Here is a 17,636-nt window from a genome sequence, read left to right on the forward strand (position 1 = left end):
CAACCACAGAACAGCGAATATGACTTATTTTAATAATGCGACGGCATATTTCAAAAGCATTCAACTGCGCAATTAAAAAATATAAAAATCAAGACCTCTCCAGTTTTTCCAGGGGTGAGAAAGCAGCCATGCTGCCCAGAGTGTGTGTGTGGGGGGAAAATGAAATATGTTTGGTTGGAGAAAGCATGCTGGTTAAGGCTCTTTAAAGCACACATTTTGTGAGATTATTTGGAGAAATAAAGGGCTTTATTACATTTCTTTGGATGGAGAATGGTTCTGTTTTAGATCTCTGGTGAGGGGGCGACGTTCGACGAGCTGCTGAATGGCTATCCTTAAGATTGCCGATAAGGTCTGTCAACAAACCTCCTGACCCTGTATGATGGATATTGTCTTGGTGCTTCATTAAGTGTAATGTCAATACATCACTATTACCAAGTCATGCACTGTTGTGAAAGAATCATCCGTCTTTGGTTGAATGGTTTCAACAGTTTCCAAAAAAAGTTTGAAAGAAATATAAATGTAAATGTCATTAAAAACAGACCAAAACATGCAAGAGTATCGTCTTCCGCTCATTACATCATCAGCATAGTTGTGGTGTGTGCTGGTGCTGCTGTTCGAACGAAAACAGCGCTGGGCTTTGACCTCGCTGGTACCCAGAACACACCATATAAAACCTCACCAACCAGCATCTTTTTCCCCTCAGCCAACTCCATAAAACTCCATGTCACCCCTTACAAATACGCACACTCTTTTTCTGCCTCTTTTTCTCCCTTTGACACACTTTTTCTCTTTGGTTCTGTCTCTCTCTCCTCTTAATTTTTCTTTTTACACACAAACCACTGACTACACTTCATTAGGAGAATCGTTAAATAAACATTACATTTATAATGTACTGTCATCATTTACTTATCCTCAACTCATTTGTATGACTTGCTTTTCAGACCTGAGTTATTTAATGGTCCGTCTTCTGCCTGCAGATGCATTGATTGGGGTATGGAGCTTTCAAGTATCAAAAAGGGTGCTGTATAAAAGGATAATTTATACGCTGACATACGAGCACTGGAGACTGACTTCACACTGAGAAATGTATGAATCACCTGATCAGAAAGTAGTACGGGGGTCACGACAGGTGAGATGTAGAGCTGATAAATGTTGGGAGACTCATTTAAGACCTGCCCTCTAAAAAGATGCAATAGCTTTCTAATAGAGAGACAGCATCAACAGTGCCCCCTGGTGGCCAGTGCCTTAACTGTACTGATGGAAGTCATGGTCTGCTGCTAAAAAATGCTCACTGAACTGTAGCCAATAAAAGCAGCTTCATTTGCTCTCTTACAGATCTCTATTCACTGTAAGGGAAGAGAGACTAGAGCTAGACTGATAGAGACAAAATGGTTAGAACAAATAGTCAGTACCATAAATATCACTTTTTGAGTAGTCTTCTGATTTCAGACTGTCAGTCTTTAAGTTTTGCCAGCACATTGCATGCCTAGCATGTAGCTTTTGCTTTAATATGAAAATGAGACACAAGGTTAAATTCCCATCGGCCACACTGATAATGAGCTTTATCAGGGGTTTTATACCAGAGTCAGAGTAACATATTGTGGTTGAACAAACAAAGGGAGTGCTGATATTCTCCTTTATGTTTAGAGAAAGAATCTGGTTCTGTTGACCAAGCGTCTCACTCAGATAAGGGATAATGATTTTGGCTTGAAGCATTCCCCAAAAACATACGTGAAATCTCAAGAGGACATATTTGTTACCAATAGGTTCATAATGAGTTGACCCAGTGTGATGGAGTTTCCCCAATTTAGACTTTGACCTTTGACCTGTGTCTGTTATTTAAGCCAAGTTTGCTACTGTATGATAAAAAAAAATCTCAGGTCAAAATGAAAAGGGGTAGTTCAGCCAAAAATATCATTTCTGGCATTATTTGCTCCTCACCCTCACATGCCATCTCAAATGTGTATGACTGACTAACTTATGGCTCAACTTTTGGACTTTTCCACATGTAAAGATATAGTGTGGCTTCATAAATCTCAGTGTTGACTACTTTTATAGTAAAGAAAGTAAGTCATACAGGTTGGGAAACGAGATGAGGGTGAGTACATTTCTGACATAATTGTCATTTTTTTGCATGAAGGATGGACAAGTAGAGTGCCCACATTTTTTTGAACACTCTCAACAACACACTGCCTGATGACCTGGTCATCTGTAAAAAGTAGAACAAAAAAAGCCTACTCTGCAAAATCTCTCATCCCTCACACACACACACACACACACGACACTGTCCCAGCAGTGACCTAAGGCTCTGGTGTCTGTTGTCCATGTAACACGGGCCCCTCCAGAGTGCATAACCAGCTAGAGCACCACAGAAAATCTACACACATAGAGACGCACACAAACAAACGCACACACATACTTAAACTCTCATACATACATATAGTGTGACACGGCCCAGCTGGAGGCAACACACCACAGTTGGCCTGTCGCTATGGAGCTTCCTTCTCTGTGCTGTGCTTGGCAACCGATCACAGCACCCCCCCCTCTCCCCCACATGCTGCTGAACTGGAGCGCTGCCTTACACACACACACACACACACACACTCACAGTAACTACATCTCTGTGTGTACTGACCATTGCATTCTGGGATGAAACTAGTCAATATATATATATGTGTGTGTGTGTGTGTGTGTGTGTGTGTGTGTGTGTGTGTGTGTGTGTGTGTGTGTGTGTATTTTTGTGTGTGTGTATTTTTGTGTGTGTGTAATGTGATTTGGTTCAAAGTATCATGGTACCTTAACTGTATATAGTCCTAGGGATTAGTGATGGGTCGTTCGCGAATGAGCCGACTCTAAGAGCCGGCTCTTGTAGGTGAACGACGGGAGCTGGCTCGCATTTCTGAAGAGCCGACTCTATTTAAAAAAATATATAGCCTATAGAAATTAAATCATTATGTAATAATTAAATAATGGATGCATTTTATTTTATTTAAAATAATTGACTTATTCAAATAACAAAAAAAATATTATATTTCGGCTGTCTGATCAGCCTCACATTCTGTTCCTGTCAAATCATACACGAGGTGTCAACCAATTATATGGCATGAGGGAGGGGCCGAGCCATCACACACACACCACACACAGACAGTGTCAAACTCGGAGGAGAGGAAAGGAAAAACACCAGAGCTTTTGAAAACAAAACAAAAGCAGGAAAGTGAATCGGAAGCACAGCAGCATTTGGGATCATTTTAATGAGCCCCTCGAAATTAAGGCAGCTTGCATTTCTGAATGCAAATCTCTCATAAAATAAAAATATGATCAGCATTGTGTGTGTGTGTGTGTTCATGCTAGTTATACAAAACATAACTAGTGAGATAGTTCATGCTGACTATATAACATGCCAAATAAAGAGGGACCAGTTTAATCCTTTCAGTTATTTATTTTTCTTTAATATGGGTTCTATTATGTTGTTCAGATTCAGATTGTATTTGTTTTGTAATGTTGTTGTTTCATACATTCAAAAGTTGTAATTTAAATGCAAATGTTTAATAGTATTCTTTTTTCATAACAAATCAATGCATTTTTAAAGAAATTGTGAGAAATTGTGAGTATGATTTCATTTAATAATTTAATTAGAATTGTTTTCACACCTATCATATTCAAAACATTATTGTTTTTTAAAGAGCCGTTTGTGAGCCAAAAGAGCCGGCTCTTTTCAGTGAGCTGAGTCAAAAAGAGCCGGCTCACGAAAAAGAGCCGAAATGCCCATCACTACTAGGGATTGGTATTGGCCAGCCAATGAGAGAAGAGAACTTTGCTACATGTCCATCTCAGAAATCTGTTTAAAAAAGTGTTCAGCAGGAGGATTGCCAAAGAGCAGTGGGACTAAACAGGTTTATAACTCCTATGTAATCAAAGTTCAATCCTTTTGTATATGAGTGAGTGTTTGATCAAAGCAGATTTTCATCATCACTAGGGATTGGTATTGGCCAGCCAATGAGAGAAGAGAACTTTGCTACATGTCCATCTCAGAAATCTGTTTAAAAAAGTGTTCAGCAGGAGGATTGCCAAAGAGCAGTGGGACTAAACAGGTTTATAACTCCTATGTAATCAGAGTTCAATCCTTTTGTATATGAGTGAGTGTTTGATCAAAGCAGATTTTCATCTGGCTGATTTTTCTTCAGCCTGGAGGATGAGCAGGAAGTCAGGCTGAAATCTCACAGGGCTGTTCTTTCTATCCCTTCTTTTTCAGTCTCTATTATCTCCCTCTTTTACCCATGAGAAGGTAATCGAGCAGGAATACACACAAGCAAACAGTGGAAGGAATAGAGCCCTTTCTCTCTCTCTCTCTCTCTTTCTCTATGGGAGGGCAGCTTCAGGGCTACATTCAGCCCTTGTGGCTTCTCCTAAACACTTGTACGCCTGTTAGTGAAAAGAGAGAGAGAGTTCGGAAGGAGGAAAAAAAGAAAGATATAAAGATGCAACTGAAATCCCTCTGAGGCATTGGGTGTTTGTTTTTCATTGTGGGTGTCCTGTTTCCGAAAAGTTGTGATTCTGTAGGCCGTGCATTGCTCCTTACAACCATCCGTTGTCTGAAACACATTTTTCAGCAGATGGAGTTTGTTCACATACAAGAGGTCGGGTAGACAACAGAGCCAAGTTCACAGCAACCAACCTGCCAGGAAAGAACAGTGCATGACAGTGACATGACTGATTAACCAATCGTCCAGCCCGGGGTTGGTTTACTTTAGAAAACATGATGCTGAAGGAATTTCATAACAAGAGAATAAAGCATTCTGAAAGCGCTTGTTTCATTTTTGCCCTCTAGTGTAGTCTTGTGGTTAGACGGCATGTGTGTTTTTTGTATACTGCAGTCACATCAAAGCATCTTTGCGTCGGATGAAGTTTTAGCTGCTTTGGCTAATGAATGGATGTCTTGTCATTGTCTACAGTAGCAACACAGTTCAAAGACCCCAGTGAGTCAGTATATAAAAATTGTAAGCTTGAAAGTTCAGTTTAGTCCCCGTTGTCAATCTTCTAATGCATATTATCGAACTGAGGCTGATCTAACAGTACATTCTGTTCAAAACACATAACTGGAAGGTACAGTGCATGTTTTTAACAAGGAATAGGCACAGTAAATATTCATCTCTCTTGGACATTGATCCATGAATAATGCCGGATGTGCAAATTTCAGCTGCCATGACGGCTGTTTTATTTCATTAGCCCCTTATTTCCTGCCAAAGTGGGCCCTGATGCTTGCATTTTGCCGCGATTGGGCCGAGAGCTGCGCGGGGAGGGCACTAGTAGAGCGCCGTCCTATCCCAGCACTTCTTGTCAGGAAATTCAGACCTGACTGGTTTATTTGAGTGGCCAGGACAAAATCCTTACCATCTGCACCTTTCAGGCATTAAACCATTCCTGCTTTATTTTTAATAGGGAAATAGAAGACAGTCCCTTTGGGATCCGAGTGAAAACACACACACACACATACACCAGCATAAAAGCATTCTGCACATAAACACATTCAGACACACACAAACACGAATAAACACACTCATCCAAACACTGGGGCACAAACAGACATTCATAAACACACTCCCAACCACTCACAAAGAACATGTGCTCCAACACACACATAAACACATCAGTGTCTCTCTCTCTTTATGCCATGTGCTCTGGCACGCCATGCCACCTCTTATTAGTGTGTTTTCAGTTCAGTTTGAATTTTGGGCTTATTTACTTTAGGTTCGATTGGTGAAATCAACCATTTGTGACATTTATGCGTTTTCAGATGGAACTCATAAATTGCTTTGGACAGAGCGAAGGGAACATATTCTGATATCAGTGATCCAGCATAAAAACGCCTATTTTAGAACCTCACAGCTCAGGGAATATGGATTGTCCTGACCTTCCGTTTTACACGGAAGTTAGAACTCCATTAGAACTCTGATCAACGAAATGTAATAGGAATGCTGTGTCTCTGTTGACATCAAAGCAGAAGGGAGAGATGGAGAGACATAGAAGGGAAGTAACTAACATTTAGTAGGGGAGAGTGGGGGAAATTGTAACATTTTCCCTCATAACTCACAGATTACTGCAAATGTACCTTCCGTCTTTTGGTGTGAGAAACATTACTATGTTCCAAAAGAGACTTATAATGAGATGGATTTAATAAAGGGGTCAGAGGGTTATAATCACACCCATTTCATCACTGTAGCATTAAAATGATCAACTTAAAGCTGCTTTATTAAAGTATACAATTGTACAATGGAAGCGTGCTTAATTATATTTAATGTGAACTTGTAGCATACTTAAAATCTTAAAAGTATATTTGTAAAAACAAATGTACGAGACACTACAATATTAACATAAAACCCCACTTGGTGTACTTTGTAATGTAATATTAAAAGTAAAAAAAAAGAAAAAAAAAAGCGTTTTAATAACATTTTGTCTTGCATTGTTATGTGCATTTTGCTTGCACTTATGTATGCAAGTATGTTCTTTAAAAGTATATTATTTCCATAAATGCTCTTTTTAAAAGTATTATAAAGTGTACTACTTTTAGTCCAAACTAGATGTTTTGATGGAATCATGTTCAGTTTTATTACATAACTTGTTACAATTGCCTTAACCTCACTCATAAAAATCATGCAAAAATATTACCTGAAAAAAAAAGTTTTCATTTCTAGTTTAATTAAATATTTCACAGATTGAAGCATTTTCTCAAACAAATAGATATCTTTACTGAGCATGTGTTGAATAAGTGTCATCACTCTGCCTTATTTGTAATTGAAGACATTTAGTGTTACAAATTGTCCCTTGTTGCAACTGCCCCCAGTCTCTCATATGCTTCAATTTCTGGATTAATGACACACAAAGATAAACATGCATACACAAATTGTTTAAGTGTGTTTTGACTTTTCCCAGCTTGGGAATCTCAGAGTCGTGCAGTGCTGATGCTGCGTTATCTTCTGCTCTCAGGTCAGTTAAAGGATACGATCCAGACAATGGATCTCTTTCACTGCGCTGTCTGCTTGAATTTTGTCCATTGTCTAATATCAGCATAGGTCTGTGAAACCCCAAACGTGTCTTCTTTAATTCTGATACAAGAGCAGGGCTGAGTGTGATTATTTCCTGTAGAAACTGTACTATACAAATTATAACTTTTCTCTCTCTTTGTGTGTGTGTGTGCCTACAGCATTTTTTAAGAGTGAGGACTGTCTGAAAAGGAAATGAATTCAGGATCAGCTCTGATGTCAGAACCCCAGAACATCCAATCAATATATCCTGTGTCCTCCCTCAGGTTCTTTAATCTGTCCCTCTCTTTCTTCTTATCATCCTCATTTATTCTCTCTCTTTCCCCCCTTTCTCTCATACCTTGTCAGACCCTTTAGACATGTTTGTGCCTTCCTGGGATCAAAAGGCTTTTTAAGTCATTTGACATTTTCTTTTTCAGTTTTGCTGTGGTATAAACCTTGCAAGTGAAATGGATTATCAAAAAAGAAAAAAATGCAGGACAGGGACTTGATTCTTATCGGTTGTTGATTGGATGGAGGCATATCTGAATGTGAGCTTGGGGTAAAATTTAAGAATTTAAGCAGACTAAGTGATTGGGGAAGTCTGGCATATGCCACCGGAGAGAAGCCTGTAGTTTCACTGGAAGATTGGATTTTAAATGCATTAATGAATTGTTCACATTAACATCAAAATGATGTATTTATAAATGGTGAATATAGAAAATACGATTGGAGCTTAAGAAACAGAGTATTATTTTATTCCTGAAATTTGTTATTGAAACATGCACAAGTACTTACCGACAAGTTTTTAATGACTAGTAAGGAGAGGATTAGGAGTGAAATAACCTCAGATATCTTACTGAAGCCGTCATTTTAAGTAAATGTGAAGAAAGATCACATAATAACAGATTTTTAGACTGTTGACAACTGAGCTAATTATAGAGTTTTAGAGGGGCTAAGATGAAAGATGGGAAGCTGAAGACCCTGTAAACACCTTTTTTCACCCTTTTATAGTTTAAGCCTCATATTTTGCTATATCTTTCTTTGGTCAAACACAATATGGAATTTTAGGCAAAATGTCCAAGCTTCTCATTTCAATACTAAAAAAAAAACTTGATAAAAAAAAGTTGAATAACTTTTAGTATTTCTTGGAAAAAAGAACATTATACATGATTGGAAGGATGTGAGGACGAGTAAACGATGACAACATTTTCACATTTGGATGAAGCATCCCTATAATATCAAAATCGGGTGCACACATCATTTTTACCCATCGTGTACGATGCTATGATACATATTTTATTCTAAGCTGTCTTCCAAACAATCAAATGGAAATTAACTCGGGTTGTGTAAAGCATATGGTTAATTTTTCCTGAATGGAATCCTTCATCAGATGCTGGAATCCTCCGAGCAGCAGAGCCGAATGGTAAACACACAGGGTACATTAAGGCCATTATGTTCTCCGCTCCCTGGAAATGATTCCTAAACACTGTCATAAATCCCAGGCCAGACAAGAGCCTTCTCCTACTTCAGACTCAGATAAACACTTCAAAGGCGACCAGCGGCTCAATTTGAGTGTGACATTACGTGTAAGGCATGTTGGATTTACTTTGCCACTGAAACTCAAACAGACCTATACACTAAGAGAGGTGTCTATTAATATAACCACCACCCACATGCTAATGGCTCCTGCCAGCTCCACCCTCATTGATTCTGGAGCACTAAAGATGCTTTTTTATGTAGGGGACGTCTCTGGAGTAAACAGGCAGAGAAGAGCGATGACATGACTCGCTGAAGAACAGAAGGTTTCCTTTTTCTCTGCAGTTAGTGTCAGCATCAACGTATCCATCACTCTGATGCCTGGATCGACAGAGACTAATCACACTGAAGGCACACACACTTAGCTATGGGTAACAGCTTGGCAGACCTTCAGCTCCCTGGAGGCAAATTTGCCATTCTGAGTTCCCAAGGAATAATGAATGTTGTGGCAATGACTAGAACATCACCAGAGAACACTGTTTCCCAGAGTTTTCAGAGATCACTTTGGTGCTCTTGGGATTTTTCCACTGCTGGAGAAGTGATCAGGTTCTCCTCTGAAGTTATTAATATTGTCAATAATAATTGCTAAGAGATGATATAAGCATTACAGAAACGGAAACAAATGTCGATCCTGGATTTGCTAAAACTAGGCGTCGTCTACGTGCCAGTAAGGGGAAGAAACATCAGACAGTGCTTCTAACAATTGGACGGAAAAATGAGTTGTCATTGCCCAGTGACATGAAGAAAGCATCCTAATGACTCAATTAAAACTCTGTAAACTCTGTTGAATTCAGGCCCTGAGCAGTAAATTGAGATGTCCTCACAGGCTTTTGATGTCAGTGTTTTGAAAGGGAAGACTGTCCTAAAATATTCATTTTGGTGCACAGTTGAATGAAAGTTACAGTTTTTATTTTTGTAATTTACAAGGGTAAGGATTCACTGTAAAAGTTATTTTAAATTAAACACATAATATTTATCTAATTAACTAGATAAGAATGCTTTAAGCTTGTATTATTATTATTCATTCATTCATTCATTTGTGGGAGAAAGTGAACTGTATCTGATTGTGAGCATGTTTATATTGTTCAAGGACTGTGTGGACATCTACGGCCTGTTAGTATATGGTGAAATATTCTGGAATGTTCATGCGATGGGCATGATGATATTTGTTAGCAAGTTCTCAATGTAGGATAGGCATGATTGTTGCTGCAATAAAGTCCCTGTGGATTGTTTTCTTTTATGCCAAATGTTTTGTTATTGTGTATCTGCCCAATCAATATATACATGCCCATAAAAGTCACTTTTCATTCTTTTCACATAGTCGTGCTTAAACATACACTCTGGGCTCCAGAGCCAAACATTAATGGAGGCAAAGACTCCAATCCATCCACTGACTCAGTGGATCAGTGTAAGGAAATGTTATTATCCCTTCAAGACGGTGGTTCCCCGGTACAGTCAGCCGCTAGCAGTTAGTGAATGGGAACGTTGAACGTTTCCCATCATTTTCACCCTGAACTCCTCCCTCTCTTCTCCTCAGCTTCATTCAGTGTGTTAGCTAAGTAACCCTTGAGTGGTTTTCCATATGTTTGCAGCCTAATGGCGGTCTTTATCCTATAAAATGTCTTTGTTGACCACTGGAGGAAGTTTCCTCATTATTTGGTACCATTTGATTGCTTAGAGACTTTACACTGGGGAGAGACACAACAAATTAGTTTAACAACATTAGCATACCTGCATTCAGATGTTAACAATTAGACCAAGCACCAAATAATGCCAATTAAGACTAGTTTTACAGTAAAGATCAAGATGAGTGCTTACTGGGGGGAAACTCGAGTGTCACTTTATTTTCACTTTTTTTCCTATTGTGTTGTTTTATTAATTAATAAATAACCATTAAAAGAAAACAATTGTGCACAATTTTCTCACTTGCAACAGTTTTGTGCCTTTCAGGATTTAATCCAGAAGTTTGGCACTAGGAAAGAACAATATCTACATTATAGCCTAACAAAAAGTGCAATTAAAGCCAAAATTAATATATCAAACACCACCCTACAGTTTTCCCCCACTGCTGGAATATATCAACAATTTGGCAAGCACATCCCAACTGCTCTTTGAAAAAATGATACAAAATCCTGACCTGACTGTATCATTTATAATTGATAAATAGGAAAGAGATCTCAATATCGTGACCAGTATTTACTTCTGGACACAAATTTGTAAGTGCACCTTTATTGTGTCCAACAATAAAAACATAAAGCTAATCCAATATAAGGCTGTTAGCAGAATAAATAATACTGAGAACAAGACACACATCATGGGATTCAATGATTCAAATAAATGTGAAGCGTTTATGTAATACGTATGTAATAACAACTGCAATCTGGTTTGGCTCCCCATGCATAACATCTGGAAAGTTTTTAATTTCATATTTTTTGGTTGTATTTCCTAATGTTTTGTTCGCTATTGTGTCCCGGTGGTCATGTTAGTGGCATAGGTTTCATTTGATGGCATGTTTTAAAGCATTTTTAAAAGATGGCTATTCAATTACAGACTAGCTGCTAAACTAGTTTTACATTTAATTTACATGACAGAAGTGTGATGAAAAATAACTTGTTACTGATATTTACTTTAAACCTTTTGTAATATTCTGTGTGATTTCAATATGGAATGGAGGCTTTTTAACCAATGCAATCTCATCAGTAATCACAGCTGTTTGTATCTTTGTATCTATCACACACACTCTTTCATACATTTGAATAGACACTGTAAAGTACACATAATGTACTGAAAGCATCTTAACTATAAGAATTTAGCTTCCGAGATGTACAAATGTTTACGAATCTTTTTAGATTCATAGAATATAGAAATCATAAAATTCTTTTTTTTTTTTTTTTTTTTTTTTTTTTTTTAAGAAGGTTACTTAAATAGGCCAATGATTTGCAGTTTATTTTGACACAGCTTTATTTTTTACTTTATGTTCTGTGTGATATTTGGAGCAATTTTTATCTGTATAAAGTAAAATGCAATAAATTTACATTTAAATTCATGTCTTTGCAGATTTTTATCCAAAGTGACTTTCATTCGAGGTATACATTTATTGGTAACACTTTATTGGTAACACTATGAACTAGTTGCATATTAGTATGCATATTACTACCATATTGGTTCTGTTTATTACTTAAGCACATATTAATGCATATTCTAGCTGCCTTACCCATACCAAATACAAAAATATAACTACTAAAACGACTTCCGTACTTACTATAAATAAGCAGCAAATTAGGAATTTATGTATGGAAAACTCTTAATTAATAGTGAACGTGTTCCCTAATCTAAAGTGTTATTCTTTTTTTTTTCTTTTTTTTCAGTTCATGCATTCCCTAGTAGTCGAACCCATGACATGCTCAACTGTTTGAGCTAATAAGTATATTCATAATATAAATTCACTGTTTTTTAAATTCCTAAAGCTGTGTACACATGCATACTTTTTGGTTTAAGATGTTATCAAAACTGTACTTTCAGCAGCAAATGTATACAAATATAGCATCTTCAAGCACCTCTGCTCACAAAAAACTGCTATATTGTTTCAGTTCAATCAAACACAAACACTTCACCTGCTCGTGCCAAAAGAGCCAAACCATGTCCCCACTGTTTTAAGAGGAGGACATTACTCTGCAGGAGCGTTTTACACTTTAGGGAGGATGTCAGTGAATGATTTGGGCGTCTCTGAGTTTTTCTTGGCCTCAGATGGTCACTGTTTTGCTGCTTTGATGACTTGCTTGTGTGTAAAGGGTCAGCACTGAAAGGAGAGCTTTGTGAAGGAAATGAAACATTGGTCATTAGGATGAAATCCAGCTTCACTCCCTCTCAGCTGATACATTACCAAGTGATTAGTGAATAAATTCATCCTTAATATTCATTTGCATGTGCAATCCGGTAATGTCCATTTATTGCATTGCTCGGGTCAGGAGCGACATTCATATACGTTAAGAATTTGTATCATATAATTCTTAGACTCAAGAGATTTCATGAATATTACTTGACACCATTAGGACACTTTATCTTGAATATGCATAGCTGGGGTTGGCAGCACAGCAATATTAAAGGTGTAAATAGACATTCATCTCTACAGAGAGGTTCATCTCAGTCCATAGGCTGCAATGAGCTAGCGATGTCTACATTTTCTAACAATAAAGAGGCCTGCGCTGTCTAACTAGTCCAGATTTAGTCACCTTGTCAAAAAATAATGATCCACAGTATCACAGTATTACAAAGAGTCTTGCTGTCAGATAATGTTGCATTGAGCTCAAAAGCAGCAAGCATAAGTTGCATGGAATATCACCGTTAATCACAACAATGTTGTTTTTATATAACATGAAGCTTTTTGGTATTGTTTCTTTGATTAACAGGACCAACTCTACAGTTTTCTTGATATTTCAGCAGTAAAGACCTGTTTACAAGGAATATGAACAAAAAAGTTGATCAAAAGTTTATGATAATTTTCTGTCAGGCAGTCCTTGATAGTTTAATCAGCTACTTGCATCACAGTCTGGTTTGGTAACCTGTCTGTGCAGCTGAGAATTAAACTGTTCTGGATGATTCATACTGCTTGGACAATTATTGGTGTTAAAGAACAGACATCACTGCAGACTATTTATGAACAGGCCACTTTAAGACAAGCAAATAACATTGTCTGTGATTCATCCCATGTCTTGTATACAGAGTATGGGTTGTTGCCCTCTGGGAGGAGGTTTAGAGTTCCTCATTGTAGATTGAATAGATTTAAAAACTCGTTTGTGTCTATAAAGCTGTTAAACAGAGGCAGTATAGAGCTGTAATTTTTTTTCTGTAATTGTTGATGATTGTGTGTTAATTGTGAGCCGACTGCAACATGATGGGCCCTAGACAAATTTCCCCTCACAAGTTTGCCTTTCCTTACCTTCTCTTGTTCTGTATGCCTCTCTCTCTCTCTGTCTCTGTGTGTATGTATGTAGGTGTATGTGTGTAATGTGTGGTTTTTTATTTAGTTACTTTCCCCATGTAATTTGCAGTGTAACTAGCCACGTTCTCTGAAGGGTAGCTTTCAGTTTGGCTTAGCTAATTTTTCTACAGAGTAGTTTGTAGCCTAACAAGTGAAATGTATGAGTAGCTTGTCCAACACTTCAAGTATGGCACCTGTAATACAGTTTGGACGTCGGTAACATCAAATGTCCTTAGTTCTCGAGAATCGTATAACCCAAAACGTACTCTGTTACTAAACGTAACCTCGGTTCTCTCTAGAAGAGCGAACGAGTACTGCGTCTTAGCTAAGACGCTACGGGAAAAGTCTCTTTTCACGAAATACTGAAGCAAAAAATTATCCTTAATTTTGTATTTTTGTAAAGCGCATTTGCAGCAGTACACAGCCATAGGCGAGACGGCTCGTTCGCTCATTGGCTTTTTCTGCGGCAACTGCACAGCCTATCGAGCGCAGGCTGATGCAACATCAGACCAATAAGGGCGCTTCGCGCCCTTCTTGCCACTTCCCGCCGAAACGGGTGTGGCCCAACCTATAAAAGGAGCTCGAAAAGGCTGACTCACCTGATTTATTTCATCGCCAAAGCGAACCAGAGTGAATCGTACGCACGGCAGAGAACGCAGTGCTCGTTCGCTCTTCTAGAGAGAACCGAGGTTACGTTTAGTAACCGAGTACGTTCTCTTACGAGAGCTCTCTCGTACTGCGTCTTAGCTAAGACGCTACGGGAACCCAATGTAAAACGCCGTGCGCGCAGGGATCACACACCAATAAACCTGAAGCAACGCCCAGGATTTACAGTGCACAGTCACCTGAGGGACTCCCAGAGAGTCCAGGACAGAAAGGGGGAAAGCCCTCCGTCCCATATCTAGCAGCATCCGTAGATGCGGCAATATGACATCACACAGCCAAGGCAAGGCCTGACCAATGTGGCAATGCGGGTCTTACGCAATACTGCCCATATAGCAGTCGGCAGCGCATAGCGCTCGTGAACTCAGAATTCCCCTCAGGGCCCTGATTCGACTATACCGACAGCAGCCTTGCTTGCAAGGCGGGAACCTCCATGTTATAGAACCTGATAAATGTAGACGCGAGGCCCAACCTGCCGCCGTACATATATCCTGCAAGGAGATCCCAGTAGACCACGCTCACGACGAGGCGACGCCTCTTGTGGAGTGTGCTCTGATGCCCGCTATGGCGTCAACTATCCATCTGGATAGAGTCTGTCTCGAAACAGCCATTCCCTTGGAACGTCCACCGAACGAGACAAACAGCTGCTCCGTCTGCCGAAAGGCAGCAGAGCGAGACACATAAGCTCTTAAAACCCTGACAGGGCAAAGAAGACTCGAGTCTCCATCCTCCCCTGACACCGGCAGGGCAGACAGGGCAATAACCTGAGCCCGAAACGGTGTGTTGAGGGATTTCGTCACATAACCGTGCCTAGGTTTGAGTATGACTCTTGAGTCATTGGGCCCAAACTCCAAGCACGACTGGCTCACCGAGAGCGCGTGCAAATCACCCACACGCTTCACAGAAGCGAGAGCCAACAAGAATACTGTCTTGAACGACAGATGCTGAAGGCTAACCGATTGGATAGGCTCAAAAGGGGGACCCTTCAAGGCCTCCAAAACCACCTCGAGGTCCCACATAGGGACTGACGGAGGTCTGGGAGGATTCAGCCTCCTAGCTCCTCTGAGGAACCGGATAATTAAATCATTCCTTCCTATTGACTGACCGGACGCCGTTTCAGAAAACGCCGCGATGGCCGCCACATAAACTTTGAGCGTGGATGGGGCTCTGCCCTTATCCAACAGCTCCTGTAGGAAGGAGAGGACCTCCGTCACCTCACAACTAAGGGGTGAATAACCTCGAGCTGTGCACCAGCTGGAGAACACCGACCACTTCGAGGCATACAGACGTCGTGTCGACGGAGCTCTGGCCTGAGTGATGGTATTTAGCACTCCCACTGCGAGATCAGCGGGTAACTGTTGAGTGCCCACACATGGAGGGACCACAACTCCGGTTGAGGGTGCCAAATCGAGCCCCTGGCCTGCGAGAGGAGGTCCCTCCTCAACGGTACCGGCCACGGGGCGACATCAGCTAACTGCATCAAATCTGGGAACCATGGTTGGTTCTTCCAAAGAGGTGCTACAAGCAGTATTGAACATCTCGTTTCTCTCACCCGTTCTATCACCTGCGGAAGGAGGGAGACGGGAGGGAACGCATAAAGCGGGCAGCACGGCCACCTCCGTGACAGCGCGCTTTCGTTCTTGGAAAAGAACGCGGGGCAGTGAGCGTTTTCGTGGGACGCCATGCCAAATCTCTCCCACAACAGCCGGACTGTTTGCGGGTGTAGAGACCATTCGCCCGTAGGAACATTGCCTCTGGACAGCCTGTCTGGACCCAGATTCTGCAGTCCAGGCACATGCACTGCTCTCAGCGAGCGCACGTTGCGCTGAGCCCAAACCAGGAGGCGTTCCGTCAGCCTGCACAGGTTTCGGGACCCGAGACCGCCCTGGCGATTTATGTAGGACACCACGGACATGTAGGACACCACGGACATGTTGTCCGAACGGACTACGACGTGGTGATCCTTGATATGGGGACAAAAGCGCGTCAGCTTGTTCTCCACTGCCAGCATTTCCAGGCAGTTGATATGATGGAGCTTTTCCCGTTCTGACCATAGGCCAAAGGACGGTCTGCCTTCGAGCAGCGCTCCCCATCCCGAAGTGGAGGCGTCCGTCGACACCATTTTCACACTCGGGGAAGTCCCCAGGCTTACACCTGATCGGTACCAGCCGTTCGCTGTCCAAGGTGCTAGAGCCGCAACACAGCTCTTATCGAAATGCATGAAATGCAGCCGGTCAGACGACCACGCTCTGCGCGGCATCCGAGCCTTCAGCCAGAACTGCAGGGGGCGCATGCGGAGCAGGCCCAGCCGCAGAACCGGAGATGCTGAGGCCATGAGACCCAGCATCTTTTGACAGTGTTTGAGCGACACGGTCGCGCCGCAGCAGAAAGAACTCGCTGCGCGCTGAATGCCCATCCCGCACTGTGGTGACAGCCGCGCCGTCATGGAACACGAGTTCAGAACTATACCCAGAAACAGGATCGTCTGACTGGGGTTCAGCGAACTCTTCGCCCAATTGACACTGAGGCCGAGCTTCTCGAGGTGATCGAGTAAAACGGCCCTGTGGTCCACGAGCTCCGCTCGTGATCGGGCCAGAACCAGCCAGTCGTCCAAATAATTCAGCACTCGTATGCCTCTGAGTCTGAGAGGAGCGAGCGCTGCATCCATGCACCTCGTAAATGTACGAGGAGCTACGGACAAGCCGAATGGCAGGACTGTAAACTGGTATGCCTGGCCCTCGAAGGCGAATCTCAAATATCGCCTGTGGTTTGACGCTATCTGTATTTGAAAATACGCATCCTTCAGATCTATTGACATGAACCAGTCCCCTCTGCGAATCTGCGCGAGGAGCTTCCTGGTCGTGAGCATTTTGAAACTGCGTTTCATCAATGCCTTGTTCAGCTGTCTTAGATCCAGTATGGGCCTGAGACCCCCGTCTCTCTTGGGCACCAGAAAGTATCTGCTGTACAGCCCCCCCTCGCTTTGAGCTTGAGACACAGGCTCTACAGCCCCTTTGCTCAATAGTTTTGATATTTCGGCCCGAATTATGTGTGCTACTTCTGTTTTGACCGTAGTTTCGACGCGCGCTGAAAAGCGCGGTGGGCGTCGAGAAAACTGTAGCGAGTAGCCTCTCTTTATAATGCCTAGCACCCAATCCGAAACCCCTGGAAGCGCTGAACATGCATCTGCATGAATGGCTAAGGGCTGGATGCGAAACGCGCTCTGTTGACTGGGCAACGGCGGCGCTCGAGTGTGCTGCGCATCTGAGGCGGGGAACGCGCTGACCACAGCGGGCAGATCACTCTTCCTCGACCCCGTTCCGGCGCTTAACCGACTGGGGGGAGGCTGAGCGGGTCCCGTGGGACTCGATATATCTGAGAGTAACCGTGGGCTGCATGTGTGCACTTTTACCACTTTCAACTCGCTGTCTGCC

Source organism: Carassius carassius, chromosome 30 (assembly GCF_963082965.1).
Source record: "Carassius carassius chromosome 30, fCarCar2.1, whole genome shotgun sequence".
NCBI lineage: Eukaryota > Metazoa > Chordata > Actinopteri > Cypriniformes > Cyprinidae > Carassius > Carassius carassius.